We start from the raw sequence: 22,552 nt of genomic DNA on the forward strand, positions 1-22,552 counted from the left end.
TAGGGTAGTATCGACATTTTAACGATATTTGTTCTTCCTACACAGGAGCATGGAATCTTTTTCCATTTCTTTGTGACTTCTTCAATTTCTTTCATAAGGTTTCTATAGTTTTCAGCATATAGATTTTTCACCTCTTTGGTTAGATTTATTCCTAGGTATTTTATGGTTTTTGGTGCAACTGTAAATGGGATCGATTCCTTGATTTCTCTTTCTGTTGCTCCATTGTTGGTGTATAGGAATGCAACTGATTTCTGTGCATTGATTTTATATCCTGCAACTTTGCTGAATTCATGAATCAGTTCTAGCAGAATTTTCGTGGAATCTTTTGGGTTTTCCATATAGAGTATCATGTCATCTGCGAAGAGTAAAAGTTTGTCCTCCTCCTGGCCGATTTGGATGCCTTTTATTTCTTTGTGTTGTCTGATTGCAGAGGCTAAGACTTCCAATACTATGTTGAATAAGAGTGGCAAGAGTGGACATCCCTGTCTTGTTCCTGACCTTAGGGTGAAAGCTCTCAGTTTTTCCCCATTGAGGATGATATTAGTGTTGGGTCGTTCATATATGGCTTTTATCATCTCGAGGTATGATCCTTCTATCCCTACTTTCTTGAGGTTTTTTTTTTATCAAGAAAGTATGTTGTATTTTGTTAATGCTTCCTCTTCATCTATTGAGAGGATCATAGCGTTCTTGTCCTTTCTTTTATTGATGTGATGAATCACGTTAATTGTTTTGTGGATATTGAACCAGCCCTACAGCCCAGGTATAAATCCCATTTGGTCGTGGTGAATAATTTTTTTAATGTATTGTTGGATCCAGTTAGCTAATATCTTGTTGAGGATTTTTGCATCCATGTTCATCAGGGAAATTGGTCTATAGTTCTCCTCTTTGGTAAGGTCTCTGTCTGGTTTTGGAATCCGGGTAATGCTGGCTTCATAGAAAGAGTTTGGAAGTTTTCCTTCCATTTCTATTTTTTGGAACAGTTTCATGAGAATAGGTGTTAACTCTTTGTTCAATGTTTGGTAGAATTCTTCTGCAAAGCCATCTGGCCCTGGACTCTTGTTTTTTGGCAGATTTTTGATTACTAATTCGATTTCCTTACTGGTTATGGGTCTGTTCAAATTTTCTATTTCTTCCTGTTTCAGATTTGGTAGTGTATATGTTTCTAGGAATTTGTCCATTTCCTCCAGATTGCCCATTTTATTGGCATATAATTTCTCATAATATTCTCTTATTATTGTTTGTATTTCTGTTTTGTTGTTTGTGATTTCTCCTCTTTCATTCCTGATTTTACTTACTTGGGTCCTTTCCTTTTTCTTCTTGATCAAACTGGCTAGTGGTTTATCAATTTTGTTAATTCTTTTAAAGAACTAGCTTCTGATTTCATTGATCCGTTCTGCTGTGTGTTTGGTTTTGATAACATTAATTTCTGCTCTAATCTTTATTATTTCCTGTCTTCTGCTGGTTTTGGGTTTTATTTGCTGTTCTTTTTTCCAGCTCCTTAAGGCATAAGGTTAGGTTGTGTATCTGAGATGTTGATTCCTTCTTTAGGAAGGCCCGGATTGCTATATACTTTCCTCTTACGACTACCTTTGCTGCGTCCCAGAGGTTTTGGGTTGTGGTGCTGTCATTTTCATTGACTTCCGTATACTTTTTAATTTTTTCTTTAACTGCTTGGTTAGCCCATTCATTCTTCAGTAGGGTGTTCTTCAGTCTCCAAGTATTTGTTACCTTTCCAAATTTTTTCTTGTAGTTGATTTTGAGCTTCATAGCATTGTGGTCTGAAAATATGCACGGTATGCATGGTATGATCTTGATCTTTTTGTACTTACTTGGGGCTAATTTGTGTCCCAGGACATGGTCTATTCTGGAGAACGTTCCATGTGCACTGGAGAAGAATGTACATTCTGCTGCTTTAGGATGAAATGTTCTGAATATATCTGGTAAGTCCATCTGGTCCAATGTGTCATTCAAAGCCATTGTTTCCTTGTTGTTTTTTGATTAGGTGTTCTGTCCATTGTTGTGAGTGGTGTGTTGAAGTCTCCTACTACTATGGTATTACTATCGATGAGTTTTTTTATGTTTGTGATAAATTGATGTATATAATTGGGTTATTCCACATTGGGCACATAAATGTTTACAATTGTTAGGTCTTCTTGGTCTATAGAACTCTTGATTATGATATAATGCCCTTCTGCATCTCTTGATACAGACTTTATTTTAAAGTCTAGATTGTCTGATAGAAGTATGGCTATTCTGGCTTTCTTTTGTTGACTATTAGCATGATAGATGGTTCTCCATCTCCTTATTTTCAATCTATAGGTGTATGTAGGTCTAAAGTGGGTCTCTTGTAAACAGCATATAGATGGGTCTTGTTTTCTTACTGTTCTGTTACCCTATGTCTTTTGATTGGAGCATTGAGTTGACGTTTAGAGTGAGTACTGAAAGATGTGAATTTATTGCCATTATGATGCTTGTAGAGTTGGAGTTTGTGGTGGTGTTCTCTGGTCCTTCCTAATCTTTAGTTACTTTTGGTGTGTGTGTGTGTGTGTGTGTGTGTGTGTGTGTATACACACATATATACATACATTATACATATATACATATATATATAATTATATATATAATGTGTGTGTGTGTGTATATATATATATATATTTTTTTTTTTCATCTTTTCTCCTCTCAGAGAGTCCCCCTTAAAAAAAATTCTTGCAGGGCTGGTTTAGTGGTCACGAAGTCCTTTAATTTTTGTTTTTCTGGGAAACATTTTATCTCTCCTATTTTGAATGACAGCCTTGCTGGACAAAGAATTCTTGGCTGCATATTTTTCTGATTCAGCACACTGAATATATCCCGCCACTCCTTTCTGGTCTGCCAAGTTTCTGTGCATAGGTCTGCTGCAAACCTGATCTGTCTTCCCTTGTAGGTTAGGGACTTTTTTTCCTTTGCTGCTTTCATGACTCTTTCTTTGCCTGACTATTTTGTGAATTTGACTATGATATGCCTTATTGATGGTCAGTTTTTGTTGAATTTAATGGAAGTCATCTGTGCTTCCTGGATTTTGATGTCTGTGTCTTTCCCCAGGTTAGGAAAGTTCTCCACTATGATTTTCTCACATAACCCTTCTACCCCTATGTCTCTCTCTTCCTCCTCTGGGACCCCTGTGATTCTGATGTTCCTTTTTAGAGTCACTGATTTCTTTAATTCTTAAATCATGCTCTTTTGCTTTAATCTCCCTCTTTTTTTTCTGCTTTGTTATTCTCTATAGGTTTGTCCTCTGTACCACTGATTCTCTGTTTGCCTCGTCCATCCTTGCTGCTGCTACATCCATCCATGATTGCAGCCCAGTTATAGCATTTTTAATTTCATTCTGGCTATTTTTTTTTTTACTTCTTTTATCTCTGCAGAAAGGGATCCTAATTTATTTTCGACTCCAGCTAGTATTCTTATTATCGTGATTCTACATTCTGGTTCAGACATCTTGCTTGTGTCTGTGTTGGTTAAATCCCTGGCTGTCATTTATTTATGCTCTTTCTTTTGGGGTGAATTCCTTCGTTTTGTCATTTTGAAGGGAGAAAAGGAATTAATGAGGTAGAAAATTGAAATTAAAAAAAATAAAATTAAAAAATATTAAAATTAAAAACACACACAAAAATAGAATAGATGATGCTAGATCCTAGGTGTGTTTTGTTCTGGGTGTAGAAAGTGGTTTGACGGATTAGAAAAGCAAACAAAAAAAAAGGGGGGGAGAGGAAAAAAGAAATTGAGAATTTGAAAAAACAAATACACTAGACTAAAATGCACAAAAGTAGAGAATAGTAGAAAAAGATTATAGAAAAATATTTTTAATAAAAATTAAAAAGAAATATGAATTTTTAGTTTTCTGTATTTAAGAAAAAAGAAACAAAAAAGAGAAAAAAGATTAAAAAATAAAAGACAAAAAAAGAAATCGTTTGAAAATTTGAAAAAGTGACTACACTGTAGTAGACTGAAATAAAATTATGGGAGTAAGATAGAACTTGAAAAAACTTACATAAAAGCAAAAAATATAGTAATAAAAATTAAATAAAAATATTTTTAAAAGAAATTGAAAGTAAAATGAAGTTTTTCTTTCTGCATTCAAGAAAAAGAAATGAAAAAGAGAAAAGAAAAAGAAAAAAAAGGAAATTGTTTGAAAATTTGAAACTGTGAGTACACTGAAGTAGACGAAAATAAAATGATGGAAGTAAAGTAGAATTTGAAAAAATTTACACAAAAGTAAAAAATATAGTAATAAAATTAAAGACAGATATTTTTAATAAAAGTTTAAAATAAAAATGAGTTTTTTCTCTTTCTGTATTCAAGAAAAGTGTAAAAGAGAAAAAGAAGGAATAAAATTGAATAGATGAACCTGCTAACAGATTGAAGTAGGACTGAAATTGCTTCGTTTTCCCCTACAAGTCAGACTATATAGCACTTTCTAGTCCATAAACTAAGCAGGTGGTGAGACTTGTGTTCTTGAAGAGCGAAGTTGGCCCAGTTGGGTGGGGCTCAGTGTAATGGCTCCGGTCTCCCCTAGATGGTGCTGCTAGCCTACTGGGGAGGACTGTGGTGGTGCTCGTCAGTGCGCATGTGCAGGAGCGGTGAAAAATGGCACCACCCAGCCACCCAGTCTGTTCTCCTGGATCAGCAGTCACGCACTGGTCCTCCGTCTTCAGTTCTCCTCCACTCCCCGCTTTTCCACTCTGTGACCAGGCCCCAGGCAGTACCTCTCTCCCGAGTTCTGCCTCAGATGCGGCTGTTTTCGCCGGCCCCTTACTTCCGAAGGACAGCGGCTTTGACCTGTTCCGCCCCTCTGCGGGAGGGTCTCACCGAGCAATGGCGGAATGAGCAATGGCCAAATATCAGCTGCACCCAGGAACACTTGCTGGACCCTGCTGCTGCTGGTGCCCCGAGACTGGCCAGGTGCCAGCCCGTCCCAGAAAAAGTTCGCGAGACAGTGTAGCTGCAGCGTTTCAGGGATGATGGAAAATCACAACACACACCTAGCACCAGGCTTCACCCTTAAAGACCTTGTTTCAGCACCAGCGAATGTGGCCGCCTTCCGGGGTCTGCTGGGACCCGGTGGCTTCAACAGTCTTTGCCAAGTGTCCTTCCAGCAGTGGAACTGTTTTTCCCCGTGTGGCCCGAGAACCTCCCGGACCCCACTCTGTTCCTGGGGATTCGCCCTTCCCACCAGAGCACCGCCAGGTATGGAGCTGCAGAGTTGCAGCCTTTGCCCTCCCCTTGTTTACAGTCTTAATGGAATTTAAACCCTCTCCTTTCTCTTTTCTCCCTTTTTAGTTTAGTCCCTGCGGCTGTTTCCAATTTTCCACTTTCTCTCCAGCTGCTTTTGGGGAGGGGTGCTTTTCTCGTTTGCTCCCCCCTCCCCAGTCTTCGTCCTCTCTCTGCCCTCAAAAGGGGTTACCTACCTTTCGGGGCTTCTTGCTCCCCGAGCTCAGCTCTTCATGTCGCGTACCTGCTGAATTCTGTGGTTCAGGTTGTGCAGATTGTTGTGTAATCTTCCAATCGGTTTTCTAGGAGTGTAGGATGGTTTAGTGTTGGTCTGGCTGTATTTCATGGACGCGAGACACAAAAAGCTTCCATGCTGTTCCGCCATCTCGGCTCGTCCCCAGTATAAACAAATGTCTAATGACAGTGATGTTCCATTACTACCAGATGAGGCAAAGATACTACAAAGTATGAGAAATTGGCTTGTCTGTATCTATTCATTTTTTATTGTTATCCCCCCATTAGTGATATGACTACTCAGTTAAAGCCAACTTTAAGTTATCTGGGACCAAAATACCGAAGAATTTCCATATATGCCCCTCTCATTGTTCACTCTCCTACTGCTATGGACATTATTTTGATGCCCACAGATGTCCCCACTCTCAGCCCATCTTACTCTCTGAATAGAATGACATTTCTTCCCTGTCACTATCCAGCTATCCTAACTTGGGGTTCAAATGCCATTCCCATCTTATTGTGGCATGCGTACATTCTGTTCTTTCCACTTATCCCTTCCAAGGACCTCTTTCCTGTTCCCTTTGTCCAAAACACAGAATACCCTCGTGTTCTCTGGAACTGTACTCTCACATCCCTGCTTCACTCCCTTTTCTATACAGTACTTCCAATGCCTCCACGTCCCATTAAGAAGTTCTGTAACCTTTCAAGTATCTATTTTTGCAGGTTGAAATTATAAAGAAAAAAGTTAAATACATATACCCCTGTACATATACAGTGTAAGTTCATCTCTGTAGAAAGTCTCAGTTGATGGTAAACAAAGGAATGAGACCAAGTGGTTACAGACAAGTTAAGGGTTGATACAGTGAAGGAGAAAAAGTTCTATTTCATACTCTGGTAGAACCATTTTTCACCGTGTGGGGCTCAGAATACTGAAGATGGATAGGAATATTCCTCCAAGAGATTTGGAGGCAAGGATGGTCTGACAAATGGGACTGATAGGCCAGGCTTCTGGCAATCATTGCTTTCATCACATCTCCTTCAAATGAATGGATAGAATTTTAATCAGGTCTCCCGAGCTAAATCAGCCTTGCATACCACTTCCACATCGATATTTCCTGAGACCTCACAACGTCTTTCATCTGCCTGTGAGTCAGAAAAATTCTTAGACCCAGCTGCAATCCATGTAGAAACTCCTCTTTTGTCAATCAAGAGCAATCAACAAGCCTTTCCCCCCCCCCCCCCTTCCCTTTCCAGTCCCAATACCCTCATGCTCTCGGGAACTTTACCCCCACCCCCCTGCTTTACTCCCTTTTCTACACAGTACTTCCAATGCCTTCCAATACTTCCAGTGCCTTCCAATACTTCCAGTACTTCCAATGTCCAGTTAAGAAGTTCTGTAACCTTTTAAGTATCTATTTTTGAAATTACAAAGTAAATTACAAAGTAAAAAGTTAAATACAATACACTCCTGTACTTATACAGTGTAAGTTCATCTCTGTAGAAAGTCTGAGTTGATGGCAAAGAAAGGAATGAGACCAAGTGGTTACAGATAAGAAGGGCTGATACAGTGACGGGAGAAAAAGTTCTATTTAATACTGTGGTAGAACCATTTGTCACCGTGTGGGGCTCAGAATACTGAGAAGACGGCTGTGTGAAGTGACTTTGGCAGGATCGATTACTTGAGGCTTTTACTAAGCGGACTCTGCTTAATAGAGTGGAAATGGGGGCACTAAAAAAGAGACTCGGGCATCTCTCCTCCCGGGGACACAGGTGGGGGGTCCCTAGCTTTTAGCAAGAGATTCACCACCTGTGTTTCACGGGAGGTACCGAAAAACACAGAGGAGTCGCCCAACCTGGTGACTCCACATAGCTGCCACCCCGAACCCATACTCAGGAGAGCAGGTTCCTCAGCAGATGGCAATCATTATTTCACATAATATTGTCATCAGTTTTCTTTCAAGAGGCAGCTGATGGTTAAAAACTGAGATTGTTCCCAGTTTCAATGGACTCTTCTCTATAAATCGTATTTCTTTTTTTATTATTATTATTTTTTTAATGTTTGTTTATTTTTGAGAGAGACAGAGAGAGAGAGAGAGGGACAGCATGTGAGCCGGGCAGGGGCAGAGAGAGAGGGAGACAGAATCCAAAACAGGCTCCAGGCTCTGAGCGCTCAGCACTGGGTCTGATGCAGGGCTCGAACCCACAAACCGTGAGATCATGACCTGAGCCGAAGTCAGACGCTTAACCCACTGAGCCACCCAGGCTCAGTCATACTTCTGATAAATCCTCTTTCTAATTAAGAAATTGTTCTCTCTGCAGGGGCAAATTTTGCTAAATGGAAAATGTTTTCAACTCAGGTTTGGTCTTTTTGTTGTTGTTGTTTTTTTTTTTTTTTGGTATTAAAATGTAGGAGTATTTCAGCTAAAATATTTTCACAGGCAGCGATTTTTCTTTTTTTTCTTCTTTTTTTGTTTTGCCTCACTTCAGAGTACCTTTCTTCTATAAACATCTTTGTGAGACAAAAATAATAGGTTTCTATTTATGGTACTTTTGAATTTTTTGTGAACTTTAGATGCTATAAAATTACAGGGCTTCTCATTTCATTCCAGTGCAGAACTGGATGTAAATGTATCCAATTATAAAAAGAAGTACCATTAAAATACTCTTCCCACATGTTGAAATACTCTTAAACATACATATAATTTCAAAATTATATCTTTTGTACTAAGCTTTCATCAATTAATTTGTTTAGTTCCCCTTGTGCTCCTGCTGAGATTACTTTCAACGTCTTCGTGTTTGCAATCATTGTTTCCAAGACACTTAGGCATTCGTTGATATTTTTCTCTTTTCTTTTACGCTAGAATTCATAACGTCCAAATTTTGACCTTTGACAAGGAGAACTCTAAGTTATGTTATGAGAAATGGATTTTAAAAAAAGAATCATTCCAGATTATGAGGGAAGGGCATAAAACAAATCTGGAAAAACCTTTCCAGAGATCAGAATAAGGAAGATCATTTTTTTCTGCCTATTTTCCATAAAATGTAGAACAGAGTGAGTTATCCTCTAAGACTCAAATCATCTTCCACATATCACCTGGTTGTTTCATTCCCCACCCATACATTATATAAAAAAGCTCCTAAGAGCTCTAGTTATCAAGAAAGTTAGCCTTATATTGCAAGATTTGGACAAAAGTAGAAAAAGAATTATGGACATAGATTTTTTAATGGAAAAAAAATGGATAGATACATCCTTCACAGATGCTGAATAGGAAAACGTTTGTTCTGAATTTGAACAAATTGACTATCGAAGGAAATAATAGCCTGGATTCACGATAGTATGAAAAAACAGCATAGTATGAAAAAAGTTTGATAAAAGAGGATCTAAGTTGGCATAAGGTAGGAAAGGGGTGAGGGGGAAGATTGGATTTGGATTTGGTCGATGAGTACTCTGTAGGAGTTGGACGGAAGAAAAAATGTTAGGCATGGCATAGGCATCCCACTAAAATCTAACATCCTGCTATGACAACCAGAGATCTCTTTGGGTCGAAGAGTCCCTTGTGAGCTACCCCTGTATCCAGGTCTCACTCATGTTTGTGTCTCTGCTAAGGGAGGATTAATATCAGCTGAGCCTCCCACCCCCACGCCTGACTGCCTAGGGCTAAACAGGTTCTATATGAGACCCTCTAAGGACAATATAAACAATATCGCCCCATTACTTGGAAAAGATTTCAAAGTTCACAGGTTGAATAAAATCTCCTTAAGGCATCTATCACCTCCACACTCTACTGATACTTAAATCATTTAATAATAATGTTGACTGCTGCTCCAGATGCAAACAATAATGGTGGGGTCCATAGGAAACAGGAGTGTGAATTAGTTCTGGAATTCAACTTTTAACACAATATCAAGTTATATGAGGATGTGATTGTGGGTAAGAATCGGGTATATTTGATGACAGTTTCTTAAATCTTGGAAGTTTTCATTGGGAATAAGATTGAGAGTAACAGCTCCCATTCTGCAAATTTTATGAAGTTTGAGAATCCTGTCGTTTTCTTTAAAGCAGCCACTGAAGGGGCACCTGGGTGACTCAGTTGGTTAAGCGTCCAACTTCAGCTCAGGTCATGATCTCGCGGTCTGTGAGTTTGAGGCCCGCGTCAGGCTCTGTGCTGACAGCTCAGAGCCTGGAGACTGTTTCAGATTCTGTGTCTTCCTCTCTCTGACTCTGCCCCGTTCATGCTCTGTCTCTCTCTGTCTCAAAAATAAATAAATGTTAAAAAAATTTAAAGTGGCCACTGAAAAAATGGAAATTTGCCTGACTGGTTTGAACACTCTTGAATCACTTGCCTCATTCTATTAGTTGGAAAATATTTCTTTAACTCATAATTTCAAAATAGTGCCATGATTTAGAATTTCTTTTTCAGATATTTTACGAGTCATGAGCTCCTTTTTAATATATTTATTTCTATTTTACCAGTATGGTTTTCTCATTTCTCTAGTGTCCCTGATATAGAAGGCCTTATTTATAATTTATAACGTCTAGATTTTTTTAGTTTTAGGGTTACGGAGGTAATTTTTTTCTTCCTATGACCGGTTCCATTAGAGAGAACCCTTTGTCTCTACTCTCTATAGAATCAAAGTTCACTTTTAAATTTCTTTTGTTTCTAAACTTCTTTCCTTTAAAAATCAATCTGGAATTTTCTCAAATTTCTTGTCAGAGTTCATGATTTCTCTCTTTCTAGGCCCTTCTCCATTTACAGTAATATTCAAGTCTTCTCTCGTTTGCCTGTTTCTGCCTATTTTCCTATATCGTATTGTAGAGATTAATTAAGGTCTATGTTATTGGTACCTCACTGGAGCAGATGATTACCATTTATGTACTGGAAAATATAATTTATCTCTCACTCTACTTTCCCATTTATTGGGGAAGCGGTCTTTCCACAAAGGCGGAAAGTCTTAGAGCAAAGGAGAACATTAACTACAAGAGAAAGAAAGGAAATAGATAAACTGGCAAGTTTATAAGCAAATCTGCTTTCCTGAGTCATGTATTAAACGTGCTAAAATAGTAGAAGCAAATTTCTTATCAAAACATTTAATCATGAAAGAAGTTTTTTAATATAGAAAATGCTGAGTAATACATGAGGTTTGAGGTTTGGGGAACCATGCTTTTTGGTCATTTTCCGTTTACTCGCGAGAAAACCTACAACACAAGTAATGGCACAAGAAGATAAGAGGTAATTCAAGGTCATATTTGAGGCAAATAAGTGGATTAAACCAGCACCATTCTAATTACAGACAGAACAGTTTTATTACAAAGATCAAAGCTCTGACACTTTTGCATTGTTTTCTAGAACCCTCTAATAAATAATAGTGAAAACTTTTCTGTAAGTTTAAAAATATTTTTTGTGTCTAAGTTTTGAAGCCAGTAGCTCTTAACAGTTATTAGAAATCACACATCTGTGGTGACTTAAAAAGGAATCTTGGAATGTGTGTGATAAAATGTTGGAAATGTTTGCAATTAGAGATAGAATAATCACAAAATATGTGCATGACATGGCAGTATTTATGTTTTTCATGTTTATTTATTTATTTTGGAGAGAGAGCAAAACTCACCCGAGGAGCAGAGAGAGGGAAAGAAAGAGAATCCCAAATAGGCTCTGTACTATCAGCACAGCGCACAAAGGTGAGGGGCTTAGTGTCAGGCACCGTGAGATCATCATGTGAGCCGAAATCAGGAGGCAGATGCTTTACCAATCTGAGCCACGCAGGTGCCCCGAATTTTTATTTTTTATTTATTATTTTTTATAGATTTTAAGTAATGTCTACTCCCACAGTGGGGCTCAAACTTAGAACTCTGAGATCAAGAGTCTCATGCTCCACCAGCCAAACTAGCCAGGCAGCTGGAAGGCAGCCTTTCATAAGTAATCATCACCATTTAGAGCTGTAGAACAGAGTATCTAATTGCCCAGATGCCAGATAATCAGGAACGAGTAAGTGCTCACTTCGGGCATGCCAAGCAGTCTTAATACAAGGAGGAAAATGCAAAGCAAAATTTAAGCTACTAGCTAAACCTATAGATTATATTAAATAAATGATAAAATAGCAAGGTTGAAGATTAAGGTTATCAATAAGTGTAAACCATTTTAGCTTTGTTTCTTTGTTGTTTTTTTTCAATTTTATGCAATTTTCCACTTTTTCTGCTAAAGCTGTCAAGGAAGATGACCACAATTTTATGTGAAACGTTGTGCAATTTTCTCATGGCATCGATTAAAACTCAGTGGCAAATATTCTGAGCTGCCGCAACATCCACTTGAAAATGGTTCACAATCACAACAAAATAACTGAAATCTTTCTCTAAAAGCAGGGTGCTGCCATTAGGCATGGTGGGTGAATGGAGAACGCACTCACTGATGGACACCTTTATACCGATAGTTTGTGGACCGCTTTTTGCCCCCACCATGTTACATTTTGATAACACAAATTGGGTGTACTCAGAATGCATGTTAAATGGAGTGCACTTGAGCTTTGAGAAACTGCTTGGTAAAGGGCGTGACCGTACAGGCCATGCATCCTTCGAACAGCAGTGACACTACAGCCTGACTAGTAAAGGTCCAGTGAATTGGTCACCACTCCCCAGGTGGGAGGTGCCCCTGGGCTCACAGTTTCAGGCTATTTGCTTAGAAATTATCTGGCAAAGGATCATAGACCAGAGAGTTTTGGTTCATTTGCACATTTCCTTCAAGAGTTTCTAATCCACTGATACGAGAAAAGATTTTTTAAGTAGAATAAATCACCCTATTTACTATCTCAAAAATCCTTAAGGGAGCACGTTGCCTACAAAATCCACAATGCCTACCATGGAATGAGTGGCCCTATAAAGTCTGTTTCTATACCTAATGTTTCCCCTGCCCGAACGATGCCACTTGCTATCTGGAATGAGGTTGTCCCGGCTACGCACGAAGCTACCGGTACCTTGAGCATTTCCCTAAGTCTGTACTCCTGTTAATTTTTCCTCTGCTTAAAATGTCTTCTTCCTTTCTCTGATAGACTGCTAAAAAATTAAGTATTGAAAACTTGCCCAGTCTTCCCATTCTACCCTTTGCCCTGCCCCCTGCCCCAAGGAAATGCCCCTTTCTTTCTCTGGGATTTCCTGCGGCACTTTGTGCCTCTTCTCTTGTTACCTTACCATACCACCACTATCTTAGTTTTATCTCCTCAAGGACAGAAGCTGTGCTTCTATCCCCAGGACCAAGCAGAATGACTGACAAATCATAGAAACTTATCAACGAATTAGAGGAAAAAATAATCCCAAAGAAAGGTTAATGGAAGTTTGGGGAAGATAAAAGAGATAGAGAAGGGAGGACCTGAAGGAGGAGAGAAGAAAGGAAGAGAGGCAGGGGAAAGAAGACAGGATGGGAGAATTGCATAGTTAGAAAATACGTTTCCAACTACCTGAGTGAACTACGCATCACTAGTAAAAACTAAACATTGGAGATGTGCTAATTTATGAAGTAGGGTAGCCAGAAAGTCGTAGATACCTATATAAAAAAAAGAAAAGATCAGGGTAGGCGACGCTTAGCCAATAAATATGAGACAGATTCTATGAAATTTCATTGCAAATTGTCCTGTAGTCAAAGGGATACACTAGTTAAGCCTTTGTCAACATTGACCTACTTTTATTGGAATCAAAAATGAAAATCAGACAGCTGTCCTCACCTAGAGGTGAAGATAAAACATCAATTTACCTGATCCTGAAATAAACATTTTTGAAAAACAGCCAACTTGTATCTATGACCATCACAAGAGTACTGGTGACCTTTTTCTAAGCTCGGTATTTTTTTAGAATTTTCTGAAAGATTAGAGTGATGAGAGAAATAACATGGTATGAAAAAGAGAAGAAAAAGAAAAAGGCAAAGGTACTTTCCCTTACTATATGCACATCTATAAATTAAGACCATTTAAAGTGCTTGCTCTACCACTCACTGCCCCATTAACTTAAAGCAAACAAATAATAATTGCAACATGGAAACAGTTCATGTATTTGAGAAAGCCTTTATGATTTTAACATAAAAGAATAGAAAAAGACAAGTTCCCAGGCAGATTGTCATATGCATGTGAAAAAGCTCCCACTTCAGTATTTGTGCCAGTGAAGGGAGGGACTAGAGGGTTAGGCTGAATAATTTACATCCTCAAATAATCCAAACACCTCGTATTGTCAGTAGTTCCAACTGCTGCTTCACCATTGTCATCCATGGCCAGCTAGCAAAAAAAAAAAAAAAAAAAAAGGATGGGCTGGAATTTACCATTTTTATTTCCCTATCGTCTTCGTGATGCTGCTCCAAGTATGCAGTGCAATGGTCTTAAAGAACACATTAGTGGTGTAGGTAAGGGAATCTTATCAAACCATAAAGTAGGTAATTAGACCCTAAGTAAATGGGCTTGCTGCCCTCCCGTTGAGGTCTTGAAACCCTCTGAAGTTGAATTTCATGTTCTCATTGCGCATTTCTTCTTGACAGTTGCACAGTGAAAGACATGGAGAAGAAAATTCCATTTGGATACAGCATTAGCAGATAGAACATGGGGAGCCGCTCAAGGGGAAACACTGCTTCTTTGTTGGTGAGTGGCTGACTTAGTACGCAAAATTAGTCATAAATGGATACATTAATGACTGAGGCAATGAGCAGGAATGAGAATTGTGTTTGCTCTTTGCATGATCTCTATCCACGTGAACTTGAACATGCCATTTCATTTCATTGAGTATCAGTTTTCGTATCTAAGAGGTGGTAACAGAAATGGGAGTTCTGGAGGTTATCTTGAGTTTCACATGAGATGATGAATGTGAAAGCACTTTTTAACTTACCCATTACTTGTAGAATGAAAAAAAATGGGGGGTGCCAGGGTGGCTCCCACTTGGCTGAACATCCGACTTTGGCTCAGGTCATGATCTCACGGTTGGTGGGTTCAAGCCCTGCGTTGGGCTCTGTGCTGACAGCTCAGAACCTGGAACCTGCTTCGGATTCTGTGTCTCCCTCTCTCTCTGCCCCTCCCCCCCCTCAAAAATAAATAAACATTTAAAAAAATTTACCTTTTTCCTTAAGATCTGGTTACACGATTTATAGATAAACTCATCTTTTCATGATCTTTTCATTTATCTTCAGCCCCCCAGACAAACTGAGGTGGTTTGGTCCTTAATGGTACCAAATTAAAGCTCTGGCAAAGCCAGGTTTGGAACATCCTCACCTGCCCTGAATTCCTATAAATGTCTATTAGAAATTGCCTGATGTACCAGTTTCTCAGAATTTTGATGCATGCGACTCATTTCCCTCTGGTCTGATCTTTGAAGCCCTAACCTTAAGTGGGCTCTCAACTGAAAGCAAATCCTTGACAGGTAACTTTTGGGTCCTGCCCTGGAGCCGGCCTACCCATTGGCCTCACCCTCAAAGCTGATGTAAGTCTCAGACCTCTTTGCACATCTACAGTGTTGAACCAACGTCCCCCTGCTGCATTGATGCTCCCAAGTAGGTCCTCCCAGACCCTGGGTCTCAGAGCCTTCGTGAGCTAACCCTCTTGCGGTAGAGAACATCAAATCCAGAATCTGTCCCCCATTACATGTCAGGTGGCTGACTTGAACAGCCTCAGACTTTATTTGAATTGGAAAAAAAAATATTTACTTTTGAATAGGTATCTACAAAGTCAAAATATTTTTAAAACATACACACAAAATACCTAAATTTACATCTTTCTGCGGCCATCTTCCCCTGTCCCCTAATGGATCAAAATCTTGAAAAAAGTTGTGAAAAAGATCTATGTACTGATAGTTGTCTACTGACAGGTGTGTATTGCTGAGTGAAAATTCACGGGGAAGAAACTGTAGACTATGTGACTTTCACATAAGACTGTGAGGGAAGTAAGAATTTGTGTGTGTAGCTTTCTATTTGTCGGTATTTGAATAGAAACGCTGGAAATGTAAACAACTAAAAAGAGTTACCAGTTTCTGAAAAAAAATAAGTTAAAAATCTCAAAATACATTTTGCTTTGTTTCCCTCTGGAATTCTCTCCGGTGTTGCTTTTTATATTTTAAGGCTATATTTTCGTGGCACAAAGGCTGATGATCAGTTTTTTTCTCGATGGAATATCACTTCTGTCTGTATATAATTTCCTTCTATGTTCTTTGACCTTTCCCCACCTCCAGTCTCCCTTAAGACTGTTAGAAAAGCTACCGCACCTTATTTTTGTATATGTTTGCTTTTCATATAAATGTCCACTTACATTTATATGGGCTTCGAGGAATCAGGACAAACATCAGCCATGGTGCTGGAACAGGGTTCTGGGTGTCATCCCTGTGTCCAGACGTCCTTAAATAAGTAACGTAAATTATTTATTTAACTTAAATTATAAATTTAAGTTAAAAAATTTACGTTACTTATTTAAATAATTAAATATTTTTTTAAAAAGTAAGTGAAATCATTGTTTGGTTTGGGGGGGGGGGTGCTGTCTTTTATGGTGCTTCTGTTTCCAAGGTATGTAGGTATTTAGTCCCTTGAAATAATGTTCCCTGGGAAGAAGCTCACGATGTGTTGTTGGAAGGGGGCATGAGAAAATGACATGAGGTAAAAACCCAGCTCTTGGCGTCCGCCCTTTCTGCCTAGTTAGAGATGGGAGTGGCATTTGCTGTAGGGCAGAGAGTTGCAGATATTCAATATAGTTCTATCAACTCTCCATCACACTTTGCCTCCCACCAGCCAATCGTGGCTTTCAAGGAATCTGTTCATACCTCTGTTCTAGGCACGGCTCATTTCAAAGAACTGTCCTGGGTTTATTTATCTAGATGCGGTAGATGAGGAAGAATCCATGGTGTTCAGCCCATTAACACAATATAAAACTCTTATAATCCACTCGTTAGCCAGCATGCCCTTGATGCTACCCCAGTGACTCCAGGCAGCACCAAACAGTTGCCAATGCTCTTCTGCCTCCAGATATTTCTGGAACAATAAATAACCCACCAAGGGCACAGTGTGAGGAGCTGCCGAGGGGTTCTGTCTGGCACCCATTCCTTTCTACCCAGACTGTTACTTCCTGAACTTGAATTAGGAACTGATCACCATCTGGCAGATGAGTAGTTTCTTGCAGTGTAAATATTAGGGTCTGGGATAAATGAAATGTTCTCTTGCTTCTTTGATAAGTGCATGGTCATGTGTGGGGATGGGAATTGGCAGTTACTGGCCATTTCATCCTGTAGTGGACCTTTCATCTCCTCCTGCCCCACCTAATAAATGCACACTGCACTGTTTACAATTAACCTCATAGTGTTTATCCTAGAATCATGGTAGAACATATGTTTGAAAACCTCTAAGCTTTTATCACATCTCTATGTCATAAATAATTTACACACACAGGCTACTTGAAAATTGAAGCCTTATACAATTGATTATTGGCTTTTTCTAAATATCTGCCCAAGTCCTTTGAGCAGAGTAAGTGCACAACGAAGATTATTTGATTTAATGGACATTTTCAACATACCTGAAACTCAGAAGGATAGCTTTCATACAAGGACAGGGATATAGAAATTCATGCTATCTAGATTATTTTGCATATGAGAAAGTTTCTGTCTCTATCATGTGGTTTCTGAATGAAGTGTTTCCATAGAATTATTTCTATTTCATTAGTTTTAAAAGCCCAAAGTAGAAATCTAGCACAAAGCTCTTTCACTGTAGTGCTTGAGAGCTATACTCTGTTTTCTTTATGATCTAAAACATAACCTTACTACATATTGAGCCCAGAAAATGCAAGTCATAAACTCAGCTTTTAGAAAAGAGGTAATATTGTCTAGTGTTAAAATCCTAGGTTTTAAGACACAGCTATTTTGCAATCATATTTTTGCTTTAAGAACAACTACTAAGGGGAATTTCAAGATACCAATCTAAGATAATGGATTAAAAATGGGATGTTAGAGAAAAAGCAGAATGTAGAATAATTGCAACGTTGGGGACCATTGCGAATAACTTTTTTTTTTTCAACCAACTGATCACTCATGTATCTGGTGGCAAGCTTCCAAGTTGGAGGTGAACAGCCAACAGAGTTTCTGATGGAACTGTAACATCTATCATTACCTGAAAATCAAATCTTTATTGACAAATATGAGTCCTTTCTTGCCAATACTCTGAAGTCCCCTGATATTTAGACTTTTATTCACACTGGTCTTTTCACCGCCAGTATAAATTGTGCAAGACCAACTGTACACATTTTTGTTGCTGGTACCTGGGTAGCTAAATATTGCTAGAGAAAACTATACGAGATGCATGGATATCATCATAAATGCAGAATTTCTAGCCCTCAAAACTGCTTACGGTATTTCTTTAGCTAACACAACTTCATGCTCCCTGCCATGACCATTAGAAAATATTCTATAATTTTTTCTAACTGGGTTAGAAAATCATCTTTTCTTCAATCATCTTTTGCTAGGACTATAGTCTCCTAACTTGTCTTTCTGATTGTGCTCTCGTTCTTCAAAAATACACTCTTCCTGAACAGCTAGAGTGAGTTTGATGCTTTTCTAAAACTTTATTAAAGTATAATGTACATGTACAAAAGTCCACACATCATAAATGTGCCACTTCGTAAAATTTCACACACTGAAAACTCCCATGTAACCGTTCCCCAGTCAAGAACCAGAATATCGCTGGCACGCACACGCTTGTCTTGTTCTCTCTTCCAGTCACTAGTCTGCCCTCAAGAATAGACACTTCTGTGATATCCACTATCGTATTTTTGTCTGTTTTTGTGCTTTATGTGAATGGATTCATAGGAAATATATTCTTCATTATTTGTCTTTTTTAAAAAATTTAAATCTAAGTTAGTTAACATGTGGTGTAATAATGATTTTAGGAATAGAATTTAGTGATTCATCACTTCCATATAACACCCAGTGCTCATCCCAACAAGTGCCCTCCTTCATGCCCATCATGCGCTTAACCCATCCCTCCACCTGCCCCTCACCCCCAGCAACCCTCAGTTTGTTCTCTGTATTTAAGAGTAATTTACAGTTTGTGGGAATATATTCTTGGTTGAAAGTTTATTTCACTGGAAATTATGATTGTAAAGTTAATCCATGTTGTGTGTCGTTCTTGTAGAGTATTTCATTGTGTGCATGTACTAATACATACTCATCTACCCGTCAATGCCCATTTATGTTTTGAGCAATGTGGTTAGTTTCTAATTGAAAGATATCACACAGTAGTGCTGAATTCAACCTTTGTGTTGATAACTTTTTATGAACACATGTATACCTTGCTATTACATAGGTACCTACAAGTGAACTACATATAATGCATTTATTTAATTTTACTATACACTTCCAAATAGCTTACCAAAGGTTTGTACTAATTTACACTGACAACAGCATATAAATGAGTGTGTTGCTTCAAGCATTTTTCAGCACTTTATATTATTTGTTTAAATTTTTTAATGTTTATTTTTATTTTCATTTTTTTAAACATTTTTATTTATTTTTGAGAGATAGACCGAGCATGAACAGAGGAGAGCCAGGGAGAAAGGGATGCACAGAATCCAAAGCACGCTGCAGGCTCTGAGTCATCAGCACAGAGCCTGATACAGGGCCTGAATCCATGAACTATGAGATCATGACCTGAGCCTAAGTCAGACCCTTAACCAACTGAGCCACCCAGGCATTCTATGTTATTTTTTTAAACCATTCTTAAAGATGAGGAGTTGAATCTTATTGTTTAAATAAGAAAACAAATGAAGTTGAGCACATTTTCATATATTTATTGGACATTTGAGTATCTTCTTTTGTGAGCTTTCCATTTTCTATTGGTTTAACTGGCTTTATCTATTGATTTAGAAGATTTCTTTATATTCTATGAATTTTAATTCTTTCTTTGTCAGACATATTTATTGATAATGTCTGCACTTACTCTGTCCTTTGCCTTTTTAATCTCTTAATGGCAACTTTTTAGAAAGAATTTCTTTTCTTTCTTTCTTTCTTTCTTTCTTTCTTTCTTTCTTTCTTTCTTTCTTTCTTTCTTTCTCCCTTTCTTTCTTTCTCCCTTTCTTTCTCTCTCTCTTTCTTTCTTTCTTTCTTTCTTTCTTTCTTTCTTTCTTTCTTTCTTTCTATGTTTATTTTATTTTTGAGACTGAGAGAGACACAGCATGAGCAGGGAAGAGGCAGAGAGAGGGATACACAGAATCCAAACCAGGCTCCAGGCTCTAGGCTCTGAGCTGTCAGCACAGAGCCTGATGTGGGGCTCAAACTCACGGACCGTGAGATCGTGACCTGAGCCAAAGTCAGATGCTTAACTGACTGAGCCACCCAGGTACCCCGATTTTATTTTAATATAGTCCAATGTATCATTTTTTTTCTTTTTATGGTATGTGTCCTTTAAAAGAAATACTGTCCTACTCCAAAATCACGATTTGTTTCCTCTGGATATTTTGTTGTTTTACCTATTGTGTTTGGATATACAAATTATCTAGAATTGACTTTCATGTTTGGTGTGAGGTAAGGGTCAAGATAAATTCTGAATATGGATATGGGATTATTTAGAAGCATTTATTGAAAAGACAGACCTCCCCACTGCACTGAAATGTTACCTTTGTCATAAATTAGATCACCATATATGTCTGGGTCTGTTTGTTTTCATTAGTTGGGTTATCTGTCTTTGATGTAATACTCCATTGTCTTAATCATCATGCTTTATAATAGGTTTGATTCTTGTTACTTGGTACTGTAAGTATTCCAGTTGTTAATGTTTCTTCAAGATTGAAGGGCTATTTTTGGTCCTTTGCATTTCTATATAAATTTTAGAATTCAATCTATCAATTTCTTTAGGGGAAAAAAAAAGTTGGAATTTTTGTTGGGAGTGCATTGAATCTATTGAGTACTCTTTGGAGAAGTAATATTGAATATCCCACTATGGAAACATGGTATAACCATTTATTTATGCTACTTTAATTTTTCTCAATAGTGTTTTGCAACGTGAAGTAAAAATATCTTGCACATTCTCTCCTGGATTTATTCCCAAATACTTGATTTTTTAAAATGTTATCATTAACAGTTTCATTTTATAATTTCCTTTCTCTTTGTGACCAGCATATAGAAATACAATTGCTTTTTTATGTATTGACTTACACCCTATAACCGTGCTAAATTCATTTATTCTAATATTGTGTCTGTACATTCTTTTGGACTTTTCAAGTACCGTATCACACCATCTGTGTTATAGATGAATTTCTTCTAATGCCGATGATTTCATTTTCTTGCCATTTCACCCTAAGATCTCCAAAAAAATGGCAAATAGAAGTGATGATACTGGGCATTCTTGTCTCATTTCTGATCTCAGTGGGAAATTTTTACTGTTGTACCATTGATTATGTTGGCCACTGAAGACCTTTATAGTTTTATTAAAGATATTTTTCTATTTCAGTTTTATTAAAAGTTATATCATGAATTGGTGGTAAATTTTGTTCAATGTATTTTCTATATTGATCAAGATATTCAATTTTTCCTTACTGTGTTAATTTGATTAATTACATTAATTTTCTCATCTTTCATGGCCCTTGCATACTTGAAGTAAACCTCTCTTGGTCCTGATGTATTATCCTTTAAATATTGTTAGATTCAGTTAGCTATTTGTTAAGGAATTAATATAAGATATCTTTGCTAATTTGTTTTAAATTGAAGTATAACTGACACGCAATATTACATTAGTTTCAGGTATAAACATAGTAATTTTTACATTTATAAAGTTATAAAATGATCACCATAAAGGCTAATAATTCTGTCACCATACAAAGTTAATATGATATTATTGTCTGTATTCCCCATGCTGTCTATCACATTCCCATGACTTATTTATTTTGTAGCTAGAAGTTTGTACCTCTTGATTCCCTTCACTCATTTAGCCAACCTTCCAGCCCCACCTTTTCTGGCAACCATTAGTCTGTTCTCTGTATTTGAGTCTGTTTTTTGTTCTGTTTATTCTTTTTTTTTTTTTGATATTTTTGTCCTTTATTTTTCTATTAAGTTTTTTACTTTAATTCCGGTATTGTTAAAATACAGTGTTATGTTAGTTTTAGGTGCATAACATAGTGATTCAACAATTCTGTATATCACTCAGTTCTCATCATAAGTGTACTCTTGATCCCCATCGTCTTTTATACTAATCACCCCCACCTCACTTCTGGTAACCATCAGTTTGTTCCCTATACTTAAGAGTCTGTTTCTTGGTTTCTCTCTCTTTTTTTTTTTTTTTACTTTGCTCATTTGTTTTGTTTCTTAAATTCTACAATGAGTGAAATCCTAGTGTATTTGTCTTTCTCTGACTGAATTATATCACTTAGCATTATACTCTCTAGCTCCATTCATGTTATTGCAGATGACAAGATTTAATTCTTTTTTTGTGGCAGAATAATCTCCATCATGCATGTGTGTATACACACACACACACACACATACACACACACACACACACACCACATCTTTTTTTTATCCCTTTGAATTAGTGTTTTTGTATTTTGGGGGCAAATACCCAGAGGTACAGTTACTGGATCATAGAGTAGTTTTATTTTTAACATTTTGAGGAACCTCTATACTGTTCTCCAGAGTGGCTGCACCAGTTTACTTTCTCACCAACAGTATAAGAGTATCCCCCTTTCTCTGCATCCTCCGAAACACTTGTTGTTTCTTGTGTTAGTGATTTTCGCCATTGTGACAGGTGAGAGATGATATCTCATTATAGTTTGGGTTTGTATTTCTATGATCAGTGATGTTGAGCATCTTCTCGTGTGTCCGTTGGTCATGATTTGTTTTGTTCTTTAATTTTTTTAATGTTTATTTATTTTTGAGAGAAATAGAGACAGAGTTTGAGTGAGGTAGGCGCAGAGAGAGAAGGAGACACAGAATCTGAAGCACATTCCAGGTTCTGAGCTGTCAGCAGAGTCCCATGCAGGGCTCGAACTCACAAGTTGTGAGATCATGACCTGAGCCAAAGTAGGCACTTAATTGACTGAGCCACCTAAGCACCCCTGCTTTGTTTTTTTGGAATCCACATTA

The 22,552-nt window shown here is 37.7% G+C and overlaps 1 long non-coding RNA gene across 2 annotated transcripts in view; it reads left to right on the plus strand.

Annotated features, from left to right (window-relative positions):
- The window catches only part of LOC123384785, a 162,511-nt gene that overhangs the window by 17,728 nt on the left and 122,231 nt on the right, over nucleotides 1–22,552 (plus strand). For both annotated transcript variants that reach the window (XR_006596346.1, XR_006596347.1), the window contains exon 2: nucleotides 13,998–14,097. This is a non-coding gene — a long non-coding RNA (uncharacterized LOC123384785). The remainder of the gene's footprint in view (nucleotides 1–13,997; nucleotides 14,098–22,552) is intronic.

The sequence above is a fragment of the Felis catus genome, chromosome B1 (assembly GCF_018350175.1).
Source record: "Felis catus isolate Fca126 chromosome B1, F.catus_Fca126_mat1.0, whole genome shotgun sequence".
NCBI lineage: Eukaryota > Metazoa > Chordata > Mammalia > Carnivora > Felidae > Felis > Felis catus.